This window comes from Pteropus medius, unplaced genomic scaffold (genome assembly GCF_902729225.1).
Source record: "Pteropus medius unplaced genomic scaffold, Ma_sr-lr_union100, whole genome shotgun sequence".
NCBI classification, from domain to species: Eukaryota; Metazoa; Chordata; class Mammalia; order Chiroptera; family Pteropodidae; genus Pteropus; species Pteropus medius.
In genome coordinates this window covers 3114180-3130147 of record NW_024344436.1, presented here as the reverse complement: position 1 = coordinate 3130147, position 15968 = coordinate 3114180, and the positions used below count along the sequence as shown (strand labels likewise).

Below are 15968 nucleotides of genomic sequence, written 5' to 3'. Positions count from 1 at the left end.
AATTTGGACATCAGGACTTTAATTCATATCATTACATTAATTACAAACCGGTTTTGGTTATAGTACTTTTATGGTTTTGTGTGAGGGCAGAGAAAACCTATTTCTACCTTAACCTGTCCATAATGGCATTCAAGATATGACACCTGTTCTTGAAGATTGGCCTTCTGTGGCAGGAAACAAAATGAAGAACCAACTCAGATGTCGTTGCTACTGACACAGAGCTGTGTTCCTAGGTTTCAGGTTAACCCAAGGTACACACTGTAGTGCCTAAGAATAAAAACACTGGTCACTTTTTTCCTGGAGAAGGAACCTTTAGGTTTTTCTTGGTGAAATGTCATAAGAGAAATTCGAAGAATTTAAAGTTTTTGTTTCCTTGGTATTACAGTACGGTCTTAGCCAATATGGGTACAGAAGTTCCAGGTTCCTTAATGTTTCTGGTCTGAGTCTAGGCACTTGGTGATTTAGAGTTAATTAAGTATAAGAGTTAAGTATACAAGGATTTATGCAAATGAATGTCTGTCTTTTGTTTTTTAAAGCTACATTGGCCCCTTCTGCTTCCTTCCTCATTCAATTGATGCTGTCTTAGGCAGTTCATTTTTCCACCTCTGCATCAATTTCACATTCTCATTTGGGCTGGGGACTTCTCTTATCTAGACTGTTCAGTACAGGGAAGAAAATTCTATTTGTGATGTTTCCATTCTTATAGAGTTCTTCATTCTTATAGAGTTCAAATATGGCATATTTACATAGATTTTTTAAAAATTTAATTTATTGGGGTAACATTGGTTAACATAAATTTCAGGTGTACAGCTTTTTAATAGGACGTCTGTATACTCTACTGTGCTTACCACCTGAAGTCTGTTCTCCTTCCATCACCATATATTTGCCTCCCTTTACCCTCTTCGTCCTCCTCCACCTGCCTTCCCCTCTGGCAAAGGCCATTCATAGATTTTGATATATCAGATATCCCCAAAATAACAACATAAAGAACTTGATAATTCCTTTTTAAGGCTGTTTCCTGATCTATACAAAAACAAGACTGCCTTTTTATTTCACAGATAGAAACAAGGAACTAACTGGCTAATAAAGGAACTTGTGTTTAAATATCACAAATTTAAGTTTAGGCTCTTCAAACAATGGTTTGCTAGTTGCAGATTAACCAGCAATTCAGTTTCCTTGAAGAGCAGGAAGTACTCAGACATTGTTTTAGAGAGAGTCAAAGAAGCAATTAAGCAGGACCTCTCTGGAGGTGTCCTAGAAAGTGCAGTTGTTGGGAGCAGGGAGATCTGAGGACTAGCCCCAGTTCAGCTGCTTGTGAATTTAAGTAAGATCCTTACAGCACTAAGCTTCTATTCTATGAAGATTTTCCACTGACACTTAAGTACTCTGTCTTAACAAGTGTAATTTATTTCAGACTTACCTTGAATTCATTTAGCATTGGCACAGAGAACCAGAATTCTGTTCTTGTCTCCAGAATTTAAACTTATGCCAGTGAGCTAACATATTTGAAGGTTACTTCATTGAGTAGTCCTGGAATATACCTTACAATTTCCTAAGTGGGGCAAGGGAAGGAGTGCAGACAAAAAAAAAAATATTAGAAGTCAGTAGTATAGACCTATAACATGGGTGTTAGTTCATTTCTCCATACCAGCATTTTAAAGCAGGGGTCCCCAAACCCCAGACCACAGACTGGTACCAGTTTGTGGCCTGTAATGGAACCAGGCCACACAGCAGGAGATGAGCAGCCGGCTAGTAAGCGAAGCTTCATCTGTGTTTGCAGCCGCTCCACATCACTAGCATCACTGCCTCAGCTCCACCCCAGATCATCAAACATTATTCTCATAATAGCACAGGTCCCTGGTGCCAAAAAGTTTGGGGACCGCTGTTTTAAAGAGATTCTGTTCATCCTCATACTTTTATTCAACTTTCGAATAATGATCAAGGCAAGTCTAGTTTAAATCAGTATTTCTCAAAGTTTTTTCGTATCATGGCACATGTAGAGATAATTATTTCATGAAAGAAAACTGGAAGCAGCCCACAGAAGACAACTGGCCTGGAAGCTGTGGCTGTCTTCAGTCCCCACATGACCACACCACAGGCCGAGGAGATGCCTGTCTTGTGGCCCATCTGACCATTAGGAAGATTAGCATTGCACAGTCAAGATAGTTCACCCAAACTGCCTAACCATGGAAAGGAACTGCATTATGAATTATTTTTGTTAAATCTGTCTCGAATTTGTTTCTCCCTTATGTGCCTTTATGCTCTTGGTTAGTTTATATTTGAAGACCATACCTGTCCTTCAAAGGATCATTTTTAAAGTGGAAAGTAGTTAACTGATAAAGAGCTGGGACATGCTTTTTTCATGTTTTGACCTCATTAGTTGATGGACGGTCTTGCTTTGCCTACTTACAGAAGATAGAGAATTTCTTTAAAAAGCGTATTTTGTGCTTTCCAGTATAAAAGTAATGCAGAAAATGTGAAAAATACAAAAAGTAGAGCAGGAAGATTGAAGGATATTCATTGTGTGTGTGGATAAAAGCCAGAGTATATCAGGACCCCTAGAGAAATTCAAGGAGGTATTTGCAACAGATAGTTGCTTAAGTTGAATAAACCAATCTCTCAAACCTACTATTTGAAAATTTAAACAATAAGTTAAAGATGTGGATTGTTGCATGTATTTTAATTGTTAGTGATTGGGACATGCTGTGTTGACTCTAATGGTATTGTTAGTTTAATGAAAGTTCCGCTGATCCCAGGCTACTAGTCAACATTTTCCCAATTTGCTTGATGATAAGGATCACCTGAGGTACTTTTAAATCTACACATCACTCCTCTAGAAATGCTGGATCAGTAAATTCTGAGTCTGGGCCCAGGAATCAATTTCCCTTGCTCCTTCCTGCTCAGCAAACACTCTAGGGGCCTGGGCTAAAAGTTCTTTTGGTTATGATTATACTACACAATAGGTAAGGTTACTTAAAAATGTAGAGAGAAAAATGGAAAATTTTAAACGTTGATTTCCCCCCTTTTTATTATTTTTTTAATCAAAGTAATTCATGCATATAGTTTAAAAAGTCAATACTAAACAACTTACAACGGAAAAAAAAAAACCATTCTCTCCACTCTCCCCACCTCATAGGCTCATTTCTGAGTGACAACCACTCAATTATTTTCCTCTTTCTATAGGTATTATCTTTGTGTTTCTAAATCATTTGATATGTTATTATTTCTTGTCTTTCCCTCAATGGTTGGCCTGTTGATTTCTTGCTGCAGTGGTTTAGGACTTAGTTCTTCCACCCCACTACTTCCCTACCTTCACACCATCACCCCCCCACCCCCCGCCAACATAACTATATTGTAATATTTGGTTAAAACGGGCAACTTTTATGTGTTTATATCTCTGGCGGATATCCACCAGTGAGCCAGATGACCTGTCTCCACTCCATTCTTCCTTGTGTTTAGGTAGACCTTTGCCTTTTTTTTCCCCACATACTTACCATTAATTTTTTTTTTCAAGTGCTTCAACCTATTTGTCACATTCTTATTAATAACATTTGCTGTGAGCTCAGTGTATCACTTCCACTTTTTTATTGGAGTCCTGCATCTTCTTCCTCCTGTCTTTACTGTTTCCTATTAAGAATTACCACCCAAATATCATAATTCAAGAACCGTCCTTCACTCTCCTCCTGGGCTGGCACCATGTTGTCTCATTTTTTGGCATACATCCTTATTTCCTAAGGAGTATGTGAATGATTTTATTTTGCCCACAAACCTGCTTGATAGTTTGGAAATGTTATAGAATTCTAGGTTGGAAATAATTTTCCCTCAGAATTTTGAAGGCACCATTGTACTGACTGTAATTGCTCTTGAGGTGTAGTGATTCAAATCCTTTTTACGTGACCTTATTTTGTTGGTTTGTTTTTTCTCTTTTTTTCCTTCGCTGGAAGTTTTGAGGATATTCTATCCCCGGTGTTGTGGAATTTCATGATGCTGTGCCATGGGGCGGGCTTTCTTCATTTCCTGTTCTGGGTGCTCAGTGACCCTGGCATTCTAGAAATCCATGTCCTTCAATTCTAGGATATTTTCTTCTAATATTTCTCTGATTTTTCTCCCCATATTTTCTTTTTTCCTTTTTCATAATACCCATTCTTGTTAGATGGATATGATAGCTTCAAATAAAGCCCATTACAGTTTTTTAGTTTTCTGCTCTGCATTGGAGCAGGTTTGGGTGTCAGCCCTAAAATAAATGGCGAGGCCCTGCATGTGATGAGAACTTAGCGCTTCATCACAGGTTTGTAGATCTCAATAAGTCACATCCGTGGGGACTGGGGAGAGTCTAGTCCTCTGCTCAATCCCTCCTAGTTCCTACTTATCCCAGTGTCCTCACTGCCCTGTCATGGACCGCTGCTTTCTTTATTCTACTGTAGAAACTTGTGCTACTGCTCTTTTGATGAATCCATAAGCTATGTGAGTGTTTTTAAAAGTTAATATTACCAAGACACTAAGATAAATAAAGGAAGAAACCTTTTTTAAAAAAATCTGTGAAGAGGGACTTATATATAAGAAAATGTACGGTGCAAAGCAGGGGCATACTCTTAAGAATACAGTTTTTTTTGGATTGATGTGGATGTGAAACCAGAATGCTTGCACTTCCAAACTGCTTTTCTCCACAGAAACCAAAACATCAAAGGTAGTTTTCTCCAGGTGAGATTACCGGATGGTTTTCATGTGCTCTTTCTCTTTCCCTGTACCTCATGTATTTCCTGCACCGCCTGCACTGGACCTGTTCCTTTTCTGATCTGGAAGGAAAGGTCCACGACCTTGGGCCCAGGCTGCCCAGCCCATTTCTGCTCCCTGTGATTTCTCCCTTGGTCTTGCACTGACCTTCGTTCCTTGAGAAAGTATGTCATTAGGTCTCCCTAACCTGTTTTTCTCTCACCTAATTTTTTTCCTCAATTATTTTCACTGGCCACTTTTTAAGACTGATGTGACCTGCTCAGCCTAAGTAGTGCTTTGAAAGCAGTTCCTTCTAAGTTAGCCTCATCTTTATAGTTGTTCTGGTGGCATCTGTGGCAGATAATACCTTTTTTTGAACTTTCAGATTTTTGTTTCGGGTCTAAACAGTGCTTTCATCTCAGTTCGTTTACGGAAAAAAGAGAATGTTTTTCAGTTAATTTTTATTAGAGAAAAACAGATATCCCCAAAAGAATATCAAGCTGATTTAAGGTGTCAGGTTTAACCCCTTTCCTAAATCCCCTTTGGTCCATCATTCTTTTGTTCCTTAAGGGATTAGTGGAACTGATCCAAGGATTGTGCTTACATGTACATTCCTGAAGGCTCTATATGATAGTTCTTTCAAAATCCATAAGTACTTGTGTTGGTGCTTGAAACAGAAAGAGGTAAATAACCACCTATAATCCTCTCACCCAGAGATTATTTCTGCCCTACAGAGACCTACAGCACATTATAAGGAACTGGTCATTGGACCATTTTTTGACCTTTAAGTTTGAAGTGCTGTCTTAAAGTACCTTTGCATATGAGGGGCTGTGTATCTGAAACTTTTGAGTAGGTATCTCATGGATCTGAAACACAGAAGATACAGACTTGGGAGTCACTAGCATTTACTTGGTATTTTAAACCATTGGAGTAGATGGGGTGGGGAGGGGAGGGAGTATGTAAAGTGAATAGTCTGGAGAGCCTAACATAGACTGTGGACCCTCAATATTTAGGGAATGGGCAGAGGAAGAAGAGCTTCCACTAGAGGGATGGGAGGAAAACCAGGAAAACACAGTATCCAGAGGAGAAGAGAATGGAATTAAGTGTCAGATGCTTCCAACAGGTAAAGGAGATACGTACTAACAATTTCATTGAATTTTGCCATAAAGGTATCTATTTCCCATAAAGCTTTCCTTGGTCTTCTTCAAGCACAATTGTTAATCACTTCTGTATCTCATACATGCTTATTAAACTTAGCAGAAATGTGCAATAACCATTCGTTTATAGTTCTACTCCCCATAAAAGACAGACTTTTTAAGGGTATGGTCTTATGGTCTTAAGTCATCTTTGGAGAGACCGTATTGCATTGTGTCTTCACAACACAGACTCCAGTCAGCATCCTAGGTTTGCTGTGTAATAGCTGTGTGACCTTTAGTAAGGTACTGAACATCTCTGTGCTTCGGTTCCATTATCTATGATATCTGTAATATGTGATGATAATAGTATCTACTTCAGAGAAGGATGAAGGTTTGTAAAGCATGGAAAACAGCACCTGGCTCATTGTAAATGGTAAATGATATTTGATGGATATGGTAATAGTAATATTCTTAACACAGTGTCTGGTGTTTAACAGATATTTTAAAATGAAAACTCAACAACTTGTGACTAATAAAATTCCTATCATTTTACACTACAAGCATATATAGAATATAATCATGGCCAGGCTATAGAAAAACTATAGAATAGAAATGGGTTGAGTTAAGTGCAGGTAACTCTGTTTTATAAAACAAATCTGTGGACTTTTTGTAAAGTACTTCGTGATCTTAGTTTCTTTTCGTGTAGTTGGGAAGGAGAAAACTGAAAGATAGAGAAGATTGCTCCAAAGCAGGTGAGAAGTTTTATGTATAGGAGTATACGTTAGCTTAAACAGGGGATTGGTATCAGTCACAGAACATATTTGTTTGGCTTAAAAGAAACAATACTACAACTTTACCCATTCACCCTGTTCGTTTTCCTTCTCTTTAAAATTTTTTTCAGTTACAGTTGGCATACAATATTATAGTAGTTACAGGTATATGACATGGTGATTAGACATTTACATAACTTAAAAAGCAATCACCCGGATAAGTCTAGTGTCCATCTGACACCATATATAGTTATTACAACATTATCGACTATATTCCCAATGCTGTACTTTACATCCTGTGACTATTTTTATAACTGGCAATTTATACTTCTTAATCTCTTCACCTTTCTCACCCATACCCCTAATCCCCTTCCCATCTGGAAACCATCAATTTGTTCTCTATGAGTTTATTTGTTTCGTTTGTTCCTTTATTTTGTTTTCTAGATTCTATGCGTAAGTGAAATCATGTGGTATTTGTCTTTGTCTGACTTATTTCACTTAGTAAATATCTTCTGGGTTCGTCTATGCTGTTGCAAATTGAGATTTCATTCTTTTTTATGGCGAATAGCCTATTGCATGTGTGTGCCACTTCTTTATTCTTCTGTCGGTGGTCTTAGGTTGCTTCCATATCTTGGATATTGTAAATAATGCTGCAGTGAACATAGTAGTGCATATCTCTTTTGGAACTAATGCTTTGAAATTTCTTCAGATAAATATCCAGAAGTGGAATTGCTGGGTCGTATGATAGTTCTATTTTTAATTTTTTGAGGAACCTCTGTACTGTTTTTCATAGTGGCTACACCAATAGAAATGTCTATTCAGGTCCTCTGCTCATTTTTTAATCAGATTTTTTTTTTTAGTGTTAACTTTTATGTGTTCTTTATATATTTTGGATATTAATCCCTTACTGGCTGTATCATTGGCAAATATCTTTTCCCATTCAGTAGGTTGTCTTTTCGTTTTGTTGATGGTTTCCTTTGCTGTGCAAAAACTTTTCAGTTTAATGTAGTCTTCTGTGTTTGTTTTGTTTGTTTCCTTTGCCCAGGGAGATATAAAAATATTACCAAAAAATATATCACTAAGGGCAGAGTCAAAGAGTTTACTGCCTGTGTTTTCTTCTAGGAGTTTTATGGTTTTGGGTCTTACATTTAAGTCTTTAATCAGTTTTGAGTTTATTTTTGTATGTTGTGTAAGAAAGTATATCAGTTTTGTTTTTATATATATATATATATCTGTTATTTTCCCAACACAACTTATTAAAGAGACTGTCTCTCCCCTACTGTATATTCTTGCTTCTCTGTCATTCGTTAATTAACCACATAGGCATGAGTTTATTTCTAGGCTCTCTATTCTGTTCTATTGATCTATGTGACTGATTTTATGCCAATACCATGATGTTTTGATTCCTATAGTCTTGTGGTATAGTTTGACATCGAGTAGTGTGATACCTCCAACTTTGTTCTTTCTCAAGATTGCTTTGGCTATTTGGAGTCTTTTGTGGTTCCATGTAAATTTTAGGATTATTTGTTCTAGTTTTGTGAAAAATGCCATTGGAATTTTGATGAGGATTGCACTGAATCTGTAAATTGCTTTGGGTACTCTGGATGTTTTAACGATATTGATTCTTCCGATCCATGAGCACAATATATCCTTTCATTTATTTGTATCATCTTAATTTTCTTTCTTCAGTGTCTTAAGTTTTCGGAATACAGGCCTTCTGCCTCTTTGGTTACATTTATTCTTAGGTATTTTATTGTTTTGATGCAATTATAAATGGAATTGTTTTCTCTTTCTGATATTTCATTACTGATGTATAAAAATGTAACCAACTTCTGAATATTAATTTTGTATTCTACTACTTTACTGAATTCCTTTATTCTAATAGTTTTTTGGTGAGATCTTTAGGGTTCTCTGTATATAGCATCACATCTCTGCAAATAATGATAGTTTTACTTCCTTGTATTTCTTGTCTGATTGCTGTGGCTAGGACTTCTAATATTTGGTTGAATAATAGTGGTGAAAGTAGACACCGTTGTTTTATTCTTGATTTTTAAAAAATCTATTTTCCAGTATTTAATACTGAACATTTATTTTTATAAGCAGATATTACAATATGCTTTTATTTATTTATTTTTTATGGTGTATTCTTGATCTTAAGAAGTTTTCACCTTTTCACTGTTGAATATGATGTTAGCTGTGGGTTTATCCTATATGGCCTTTATTATGTTGAGGTATGTTATCTCTATCTCCACTTTGCTAAGAGTTGTTTTTAATCATAAATGGATGTTGGATTTTGCCAAATACTTTTTCTATATCTATTGGTATGATCATATGATTTTTATCTTTCATTTTATGTGGTGTCACATTGATTTGCGGACACCGAATGAACCTTGCATCCCAGGAATAAATCCCATTTGATCGTGATGTGTGATCTTTTTAATGTATTGCTGAATTTGGTATTTTGATTTTGTTGATGATTTTTGCATCTACGTTCATCAGGATATTAGCCTATAATTTTTTCTTGGTAGGGTCTTTGGTTTTTGTATCAGGGTAATAGTAGCCTTATAAAATAAGTTTGAGAGTCTTCTCTGCTCTTCAATTTTTTGAAATAGTTTGAGAAGAGTAGGTATTAATTTTTTTTTAAATGTTTGGTATAATTCATTTGTGAAGCCATCTGGTGTAGGACTTTTGCTGAGAGTTTTTTGATTACTCCTTTGATTTTGTTAGTAGTTATCGATCTGTTCGGTTTTTACGTTTCCTCCTAATTCAGTCTTGGAAGCTTGTATGTTTCTAGGAATTTATCCATTTCTTTCAGGTTGTCCAGTTTGTTGGCATATAATTGTTCAGTGTATTTTTTTTTTTTATAATCCTTTGTATTTCTGTGGTCTCAGTTGTCATTCTCTTTCATTTCTGATTTTATTTATTTGGGTCCTCTTTTTCTTTATCAATATTGTTTACCTTTTCATAGAACCAGCTCTTGGTTTCATTGATCTTTTCCATTGCTTTTTAAAGACTATTTTGTTGATTTCCACTGTGATCTTTATTTCCTTCCTTCTACTCACCTTAGGCTTGGTTTGTTCTTCTTTTTCTAGTTTCTTTAGGTGTAAGGTTAGATTGTTTATTCAGGATTTTTCCTGTGTCTAGAGATGCCTGTATTGCTATGAATTTCCCTCTTAGAACTGCTGGCTGTGTCTCATAGATTTGGAGCCATTGTGTTTTCATTTTCATTTGTCTCAAGGTATCTTTTGATTTCTTTCTTGTTCTCATTGTTAACCCATTCATGGTTTAGTAGCATGTTATTTAGCCTCCACGTTTGTGTGTTTTTCAGTTTTCTTTATGCAGTTGATTTCTAGTTTCATACCATTGTTATTGGAGAAGATGCTTGATATGATTTCAGTCTTATTAAATTTATTAAGACTTGTTTTATGGCCTAACATGTGGTCTGTCCTGGAAAATATTCCATGTGCAGTTGAAATATTCCATGTGCAGTTGAAAATAATGCATATTCTGCTTTGGGGTGAAATGTTCTATAAAAATACCAATTAAGTTTATCTGCTCTAATGTGTCATGTAAGGCCACTGTTTCTTGTTGATTTTCTGTGTGATCTTTCCATTGATGTTAATGGGGTGTTAAAGTATACTACCGTGACTGTATTACTGTTGCTCTCTCCCTTTTTGTCTGTCAATATTTGCTTTATATTCAGGTACTCCTACATTGGGTGTGTAGATGTTTACAAAAGTTAATATTTTCTTCTTGGATTGACCCCTTTATCATTATGAAATGCTCATCTTTGTCTCTTGAAGTCTGTTTTGTCTGATATAAGTATTGCTATCCCAGCTTTTTTTGTTTCCATTTGCATGAAATATCTTTTCCATCCCTTTACTTTCAGTCTCTGTGTGTCTTTCAGTCTGAAGTGGGGCTATTGTAGACAGCATGTCTTATTTTTTATCCATTCAGCTACCCTAAATCTTTTGATTGGAGCATTTAGTTCATTTACATTTAAAGGAATTATTGATAGGTATGTAGTCATTGCCATTTTATCATTTGTACTTTCTATGTATATTTTTCTCAAAGAAGTTCCTTTAACATTGCCTATAATTCCTGGTAATGAAACCCTTTAGCTTTTTCGTGTCTGGAAAGCTCTTTATCTCTCCTTTGATTCTAAATGGTGGCCTCGCTGAGTGGAGTAATATTGGTTGTAGGTCTTTACTTCATCATTTTGAATATTTCTTGCCAGTCCCTTCTGGCCTACAAAGTTTATGTTGAGAAAGCAGCTGACAGTCTCATGGGAGCTACCTTGTACATAACTAACTGCTTTTTTTTCTTGCCACTCTTAAGATTCTCTCTTTGTCTTTAACCTTTGACATTTTATTTTCATGTGTCTTGGTATGGGCCTCTTTGGATTCATCTTGTTTTGGGACTCTATTTGCTTCCTGGACTTATATGTCTACTTCTTTTGCTAGGTTAGGGAAGTTTTCAGTCCTTATTTCTTCACATAAGTTTTCAATCCCTTGCTCTTATCTCTTTTCTTTCTGGTATCCCTATGATGCAAATGTTGTTACTCTTGATGTTGTCCCAGAGGTCTCTTAAACTACCCTCATTTTTTAAATTCTTTTTTCTCTTTGCTTTTCTGATTTTCCACTACCTTATATACCAGATTACTGAATTGATCCTCTGCTTCATCTAATCTATTGATTCCCTCTAATGTAGTCTTCATTTCATTTATTATAGTCTTCGTTTCTGACTGGTTCTTTTTTTGTTGTTGTTTTCTTTCTCCTTTTTTGTTTTCTGTCTCTTTGTTGAAGTTTTCGCTCTGTTCATATGTCCTTCCCCTGAGTTCATTGAGCATTCTTAGAACCAGCATTTTGAACTCTCTACCTGGTAGATTGCTTGCCTCCATTTCATTTAGCGTTTTTTGTTTTGTTTTGTTTTTGAGTTTTGTCGTGTTCTCTCATGTGAGACGTTTCTTTGTCTCCTCATTTGGCTCACAGATCTGCTACATCTCCCAATCTTGCAGAGTAGACTTATGTAGTAGCTGTCCTGTGGGGCCTCTTGGTGCAGTCTCCCTATTCAACTAGCTGGGTGCTCCAAGGGTGTGTTCCTTATGTGGATTGTGTATGCCCTCCTGTTATAGTAGAGCCTTGATTACTGTTGTCACATTAGTGAGTGGGGTTGACTTTTAGGCTGAGTAGTTGTGAGAGCTGGCCATGACTCTAGTAGATGAGCTTTTGTGTGAGGGCTGACCCCATAAAGTGGAAGTCTCTTTAGTGGGGCTGTGGGTGCCAGCCAAGTCTGCACTTAACTGTGTCATTTGTGGAGCTGGTTGGGTGGTGCTCTGGGGTGGGCTGAAGTTAGCCACCAGGTGTGTTGGATATGAGGCCTCTTGGGAGGGGCTCTGGTGAAGGGTAAGGTCAGCCACTACTGTGCCTGGCTTGGGGATGCCTGGTAGGAGCTACAAAGTGATCTGCAGTTGGTTGCCCCTTGTTCTGGGGTGGGAGGCACTTGAGACAGTCTATGCTACAAATTGAGACTGTCTGCCACTAGTTCCAGGCTTGGAACTCTTTGGTGCGCACCATGATATGAGCTGAGGCCAGCTGCAACTTGTTCCAGGCATGTGGCTGCTTAATTGAAGCTAAATTCCAGGCCAGCCAAGACTGACCACTGCTAATGCCAGGCTTGGGGCCACCTGATGGGAGTCATAATGCAAGTTGAAACCGGTTGCCATTTGTGGCAGTCTTGGGGCCACTTAGCAAGAGGTACAGGACATGTTGAGGCCAGCTGCTGCTTGTCTGAGGTTTGTGGACCTTTGAGAGATTTTAGGAAAGTCTGCAGTGTGAGCCAAGGCAGGCTGCTTGTGTGGAAAAGCCACTGGAAGAGGTTCAGGCCCGGTGTATGAGTTGTGTGGGGTGGGTTCTCAGGGAATCACCAGGGCGGTGCAAACAGTATTAGCCAAGTTAACGGAGAGCACAAATTTGGCACCTGCCAGCACTTCTGTTTCCCGAGAGAGTTGCCCTGACCTCTACTCCTCCAGCTATCGCCTGGAAGCTAGTCAACTCAGTTCCTCCCTGCATGTCCCTGGCATTGTTAGAGCTGCTGCCCTTGCACTAGAGACCATAGAGAGCGGGTGAGTCTACACGTGAACCCCTCAAAACCAGTATCTGGGTCTCCAACAGCCCCGCGTCTCACTCAGATGCAGTCCCTGCTGGTTTCCACAGCCAGGTATTATGGAAACTCCTCTTCCTGGCACTGGTGTCTTGGGCTGGGAAACCCAATGTGGGCCTGGGACCCTTCACTCCTCTGGTGGGACCTCCACAGCCAAGATATCCCTCCCGATATCTTGGGTGTGGGACCAGCCCATTTTGCATCTCCGCCCCTCCTACCAGGTCTCCACATGGCTTCTTGCTTAGTCTTAGTTATAGGAATTCTGTTCAGCTTGTCTTCAGATGGTTCTCAATGATGTTTGTTCTATAATTTAGTTATAATTTTGATATGGTCATGGGAGGAGGTGAGCACAGTGTTTACCTACTTCACCGTCTTGACCATCCTCTTTTTTTACAGCTCATAAAATTAAAAGTATCCGTTGAACTTCTAGACTTTAACTCATAGTGGGTACATACTCATTTAGTAGCAAATATTTGAACATTGACTACAGTGTGTAAACACGTATAGCAGAAACTGTGCTAGGGGCTGGGAACATGATGATAGAAACAAGACAAACACTTGTCCTAAAAGAGCTTTCATTCTTATGGGAGATGCCAATAATTGCAAGTGTTAAGAAATGCAAATAAAGAGCTAAAGTATAAATGTGGCACTTGTGGTGAAGGAGGTAGATAACCAGACTATATAAAGTAACATTGAAGCTGAGACCTCAGGGTTGAGATGAGAGCAGAGGCGCTTGTAGAATATGTAACTCCAGGGCAAGTTCTGTGCATGAGCCGGGAAAGTTTGTGACGTGTCCCATGTGGTTCTAGAGTCTGATGAATGAGGGAGAGCGTTGAATGGGTTGTTGTAAAGTATACTGCAGATGTCAGATCATGCCTGGTCTTGTAACCATGATGAGGAGATTAATTTTATGAAACACAGTGAAAAACCATTGAATGATTTTAAACCATGACTTAATCCAATTTGTGTTTTGAAATCCCTTTTACTGCCAGTAAGATTTTCCTTTAGTCATAAAGTACTTTAGATTTAATATATAAAATACGAAAAACTGATTTCTTAGCCTTAAATACTTATGTCCTTGAGCCATTGGCCAGAGAAGAGTTCTTGCCTCAGGAATCCACCCATAAAAATCAATTTACGTCTTCGATATCTGAAACTGGAGTTACAAAAACAAAATGACTTATATATACAAATGTTCAGTTAGTGTCAGAAACATTTAAGTCTGAAATCCTTTCGCCTACTGGAATCAGATTACCTTTACTCACTGCTATTACTGTTGGCATATCTAAAAAATGATAGTGTGACAGTTTTCTGCACACAATTTTCACAGGACTTTGTCTTTTCCTATTTCTTTCATTTTCTAAAATGTCCTTTTATTGTCTGTACTACATTAAAAAGCAGTAGCAGGGTTTTTCTTTTCATAGAAAATGCTTTCTTTGTTGCATTTCTTTCTTGTGAACTAAAAAAAGATCCCTACCTTTAAGAAGCTTGCATTCCAGTAAGAAGAGACAGGTGCCAAATAATATACATAATTAGTATTGTTATTATACTATTAATATAATTAGTATCTTAGGGTGTGGTACTCCTTTGAAATAAAAGTAGAACAGTTAATGCAGTGTTAAGGAAGCTGCAGTTTTTAATAGGATGGTCAGGCTAACATCACTGAGAAGTTATGATTTGAGTGAAAGCTGGCAACCTTGCGCAGATACTGGAGCGGGGAAGAGCATGCCAGTGCATGGTAGAAGGGACAGCCGGTGCAGATAAAGGCCCCAACACCAGAGGGGACCAGGCCTGTTCCAGGAACAGTGAAGAGGCCAGCGTGTCCAGAGAAGGGGAATGGAGTTCCTTAGCTTTCTAGGAATGTTTTTCTCCTCAGTCAGCTTTAAGGAGTTCATCAGCTGAAACAAATGAATAATTAGGTAAAGAAGTTCCATCCCATGAATGTTGGTCATCAGTAAACATGCGGACCCCTGTCTTAACTTGAATTAGGTAATTTCAGGTAACACAGAAATTTCTTAAATCCATGCCATAAAGCAGCTAAATAAACAAAAATCTCTCGTTTCTGTAATAAAAAAAAAAATTGATATTGGATCATATGCTTAGAGACCTAACATTTATAAAAACTCAAAATTTTACCATTCCAACTTAACAGGTCTCCACGTTAAAAGCTTGAAAGTTTATATATATATACATATATATATATATATATATATATATATATATATATATATATATATATAGCAGAAGGTGGCCAAGGTCCCACATGCACTTGTCTCTAAGAGGAGCAGTGATGGGGTGAATAAGGTTTAGTTGGGGAGACTGCCCTTTAAGAACAGGTTTTGTTACCGCCCTCATTTTTTTCAAGCTCAGTAGCTCTGTTAATGTTTTTATTTGGTGATCTGTGTCTTCTGCTCTTTGACTCAGTGAAATTTTGCATGTGTTAAGTTTCTAATCTAAATCAGGCACACTGTTTTTGTAAGGTCCCATTCAATGACTGATATAGTAGAGTATTGCCAAAGTCATGTGCATATCAAGTGTACTATGTTAGTAGATATCTTCAGTATCATCTTTATGATACACAGAACTCTTTGTAAAGAACCAGTCTCAGTTTATCCAGTAAGATCACTAGAGTGATTGCAGCCAACCTTGCCCATAATTGATCTTTCCCATGTTGTTTCTGAATTTTATTTTTCATGGAGTATCCTTTTGTAGTTTCTTAAACTTCTTTCTCTTCAATTCCTTTTCTAATTCATCATGGTTGTTTCATATTGGAGTCCTAACTGTGAATTGCTATTCATTGCTTCTAGTGTAGTTTCCCATGAAGCAGAAGCTGAGGTAAGATTACTCAGAAAAATGCTGAGACGCATGAGTCTTTGACTTTCTGAAGCAAAACGTTCTACTTTGATCTCACAGTAAAAAAGGAAAACAGTGCAAGTTCATACAACTGCCAAGTTAGAAGGGCCCTTGAAAAATTTGCCAGGACTTTTCCCTTTGTCTTCTATTTAGTATTATATATGAATCACCTCAAAATTAAGTAGTTTACTCTCTTTCTTTAAAAGGAAATCCAGTTCCATTGCCATTTAAGTGGGAAGGTCAAGAGCTTTTAGCATGTAGTAGACATTTAATAGCTGTCGAATGACAAAATTAAAAGTGAATTTACACTAAATAAAAGCAAGCTTATTAAATC

General features: G+C 37.5%; 1 protein-coding gene across 4 annotated transcripts in view; it reads left to right on the top strand.

Annotated features, from left to right (window-relative positions):
* FAM118B (family with sequence similarity 118 member B) overlaps nt 1-15968 on the top strand; it is a 45168-nt gene that overhangs the window by 1840 nt on the left and 27360 nt on the right. Inside the window, exon 2 of one of the 4 annotated variants that reach the window (XM_039872747.1) lies at nt 5727-5836. The exons of the other annotated variants lie outside the window; for them this stretch is intronic. The gene's annotated coding sequence lies outside the window, so the exon portion shown is untranslated. The remainder of the gene's footprint in view (nt 1-5726; nt 5837-15968) is intronic. 4 annotated transcript variants of the gene reach the window in all.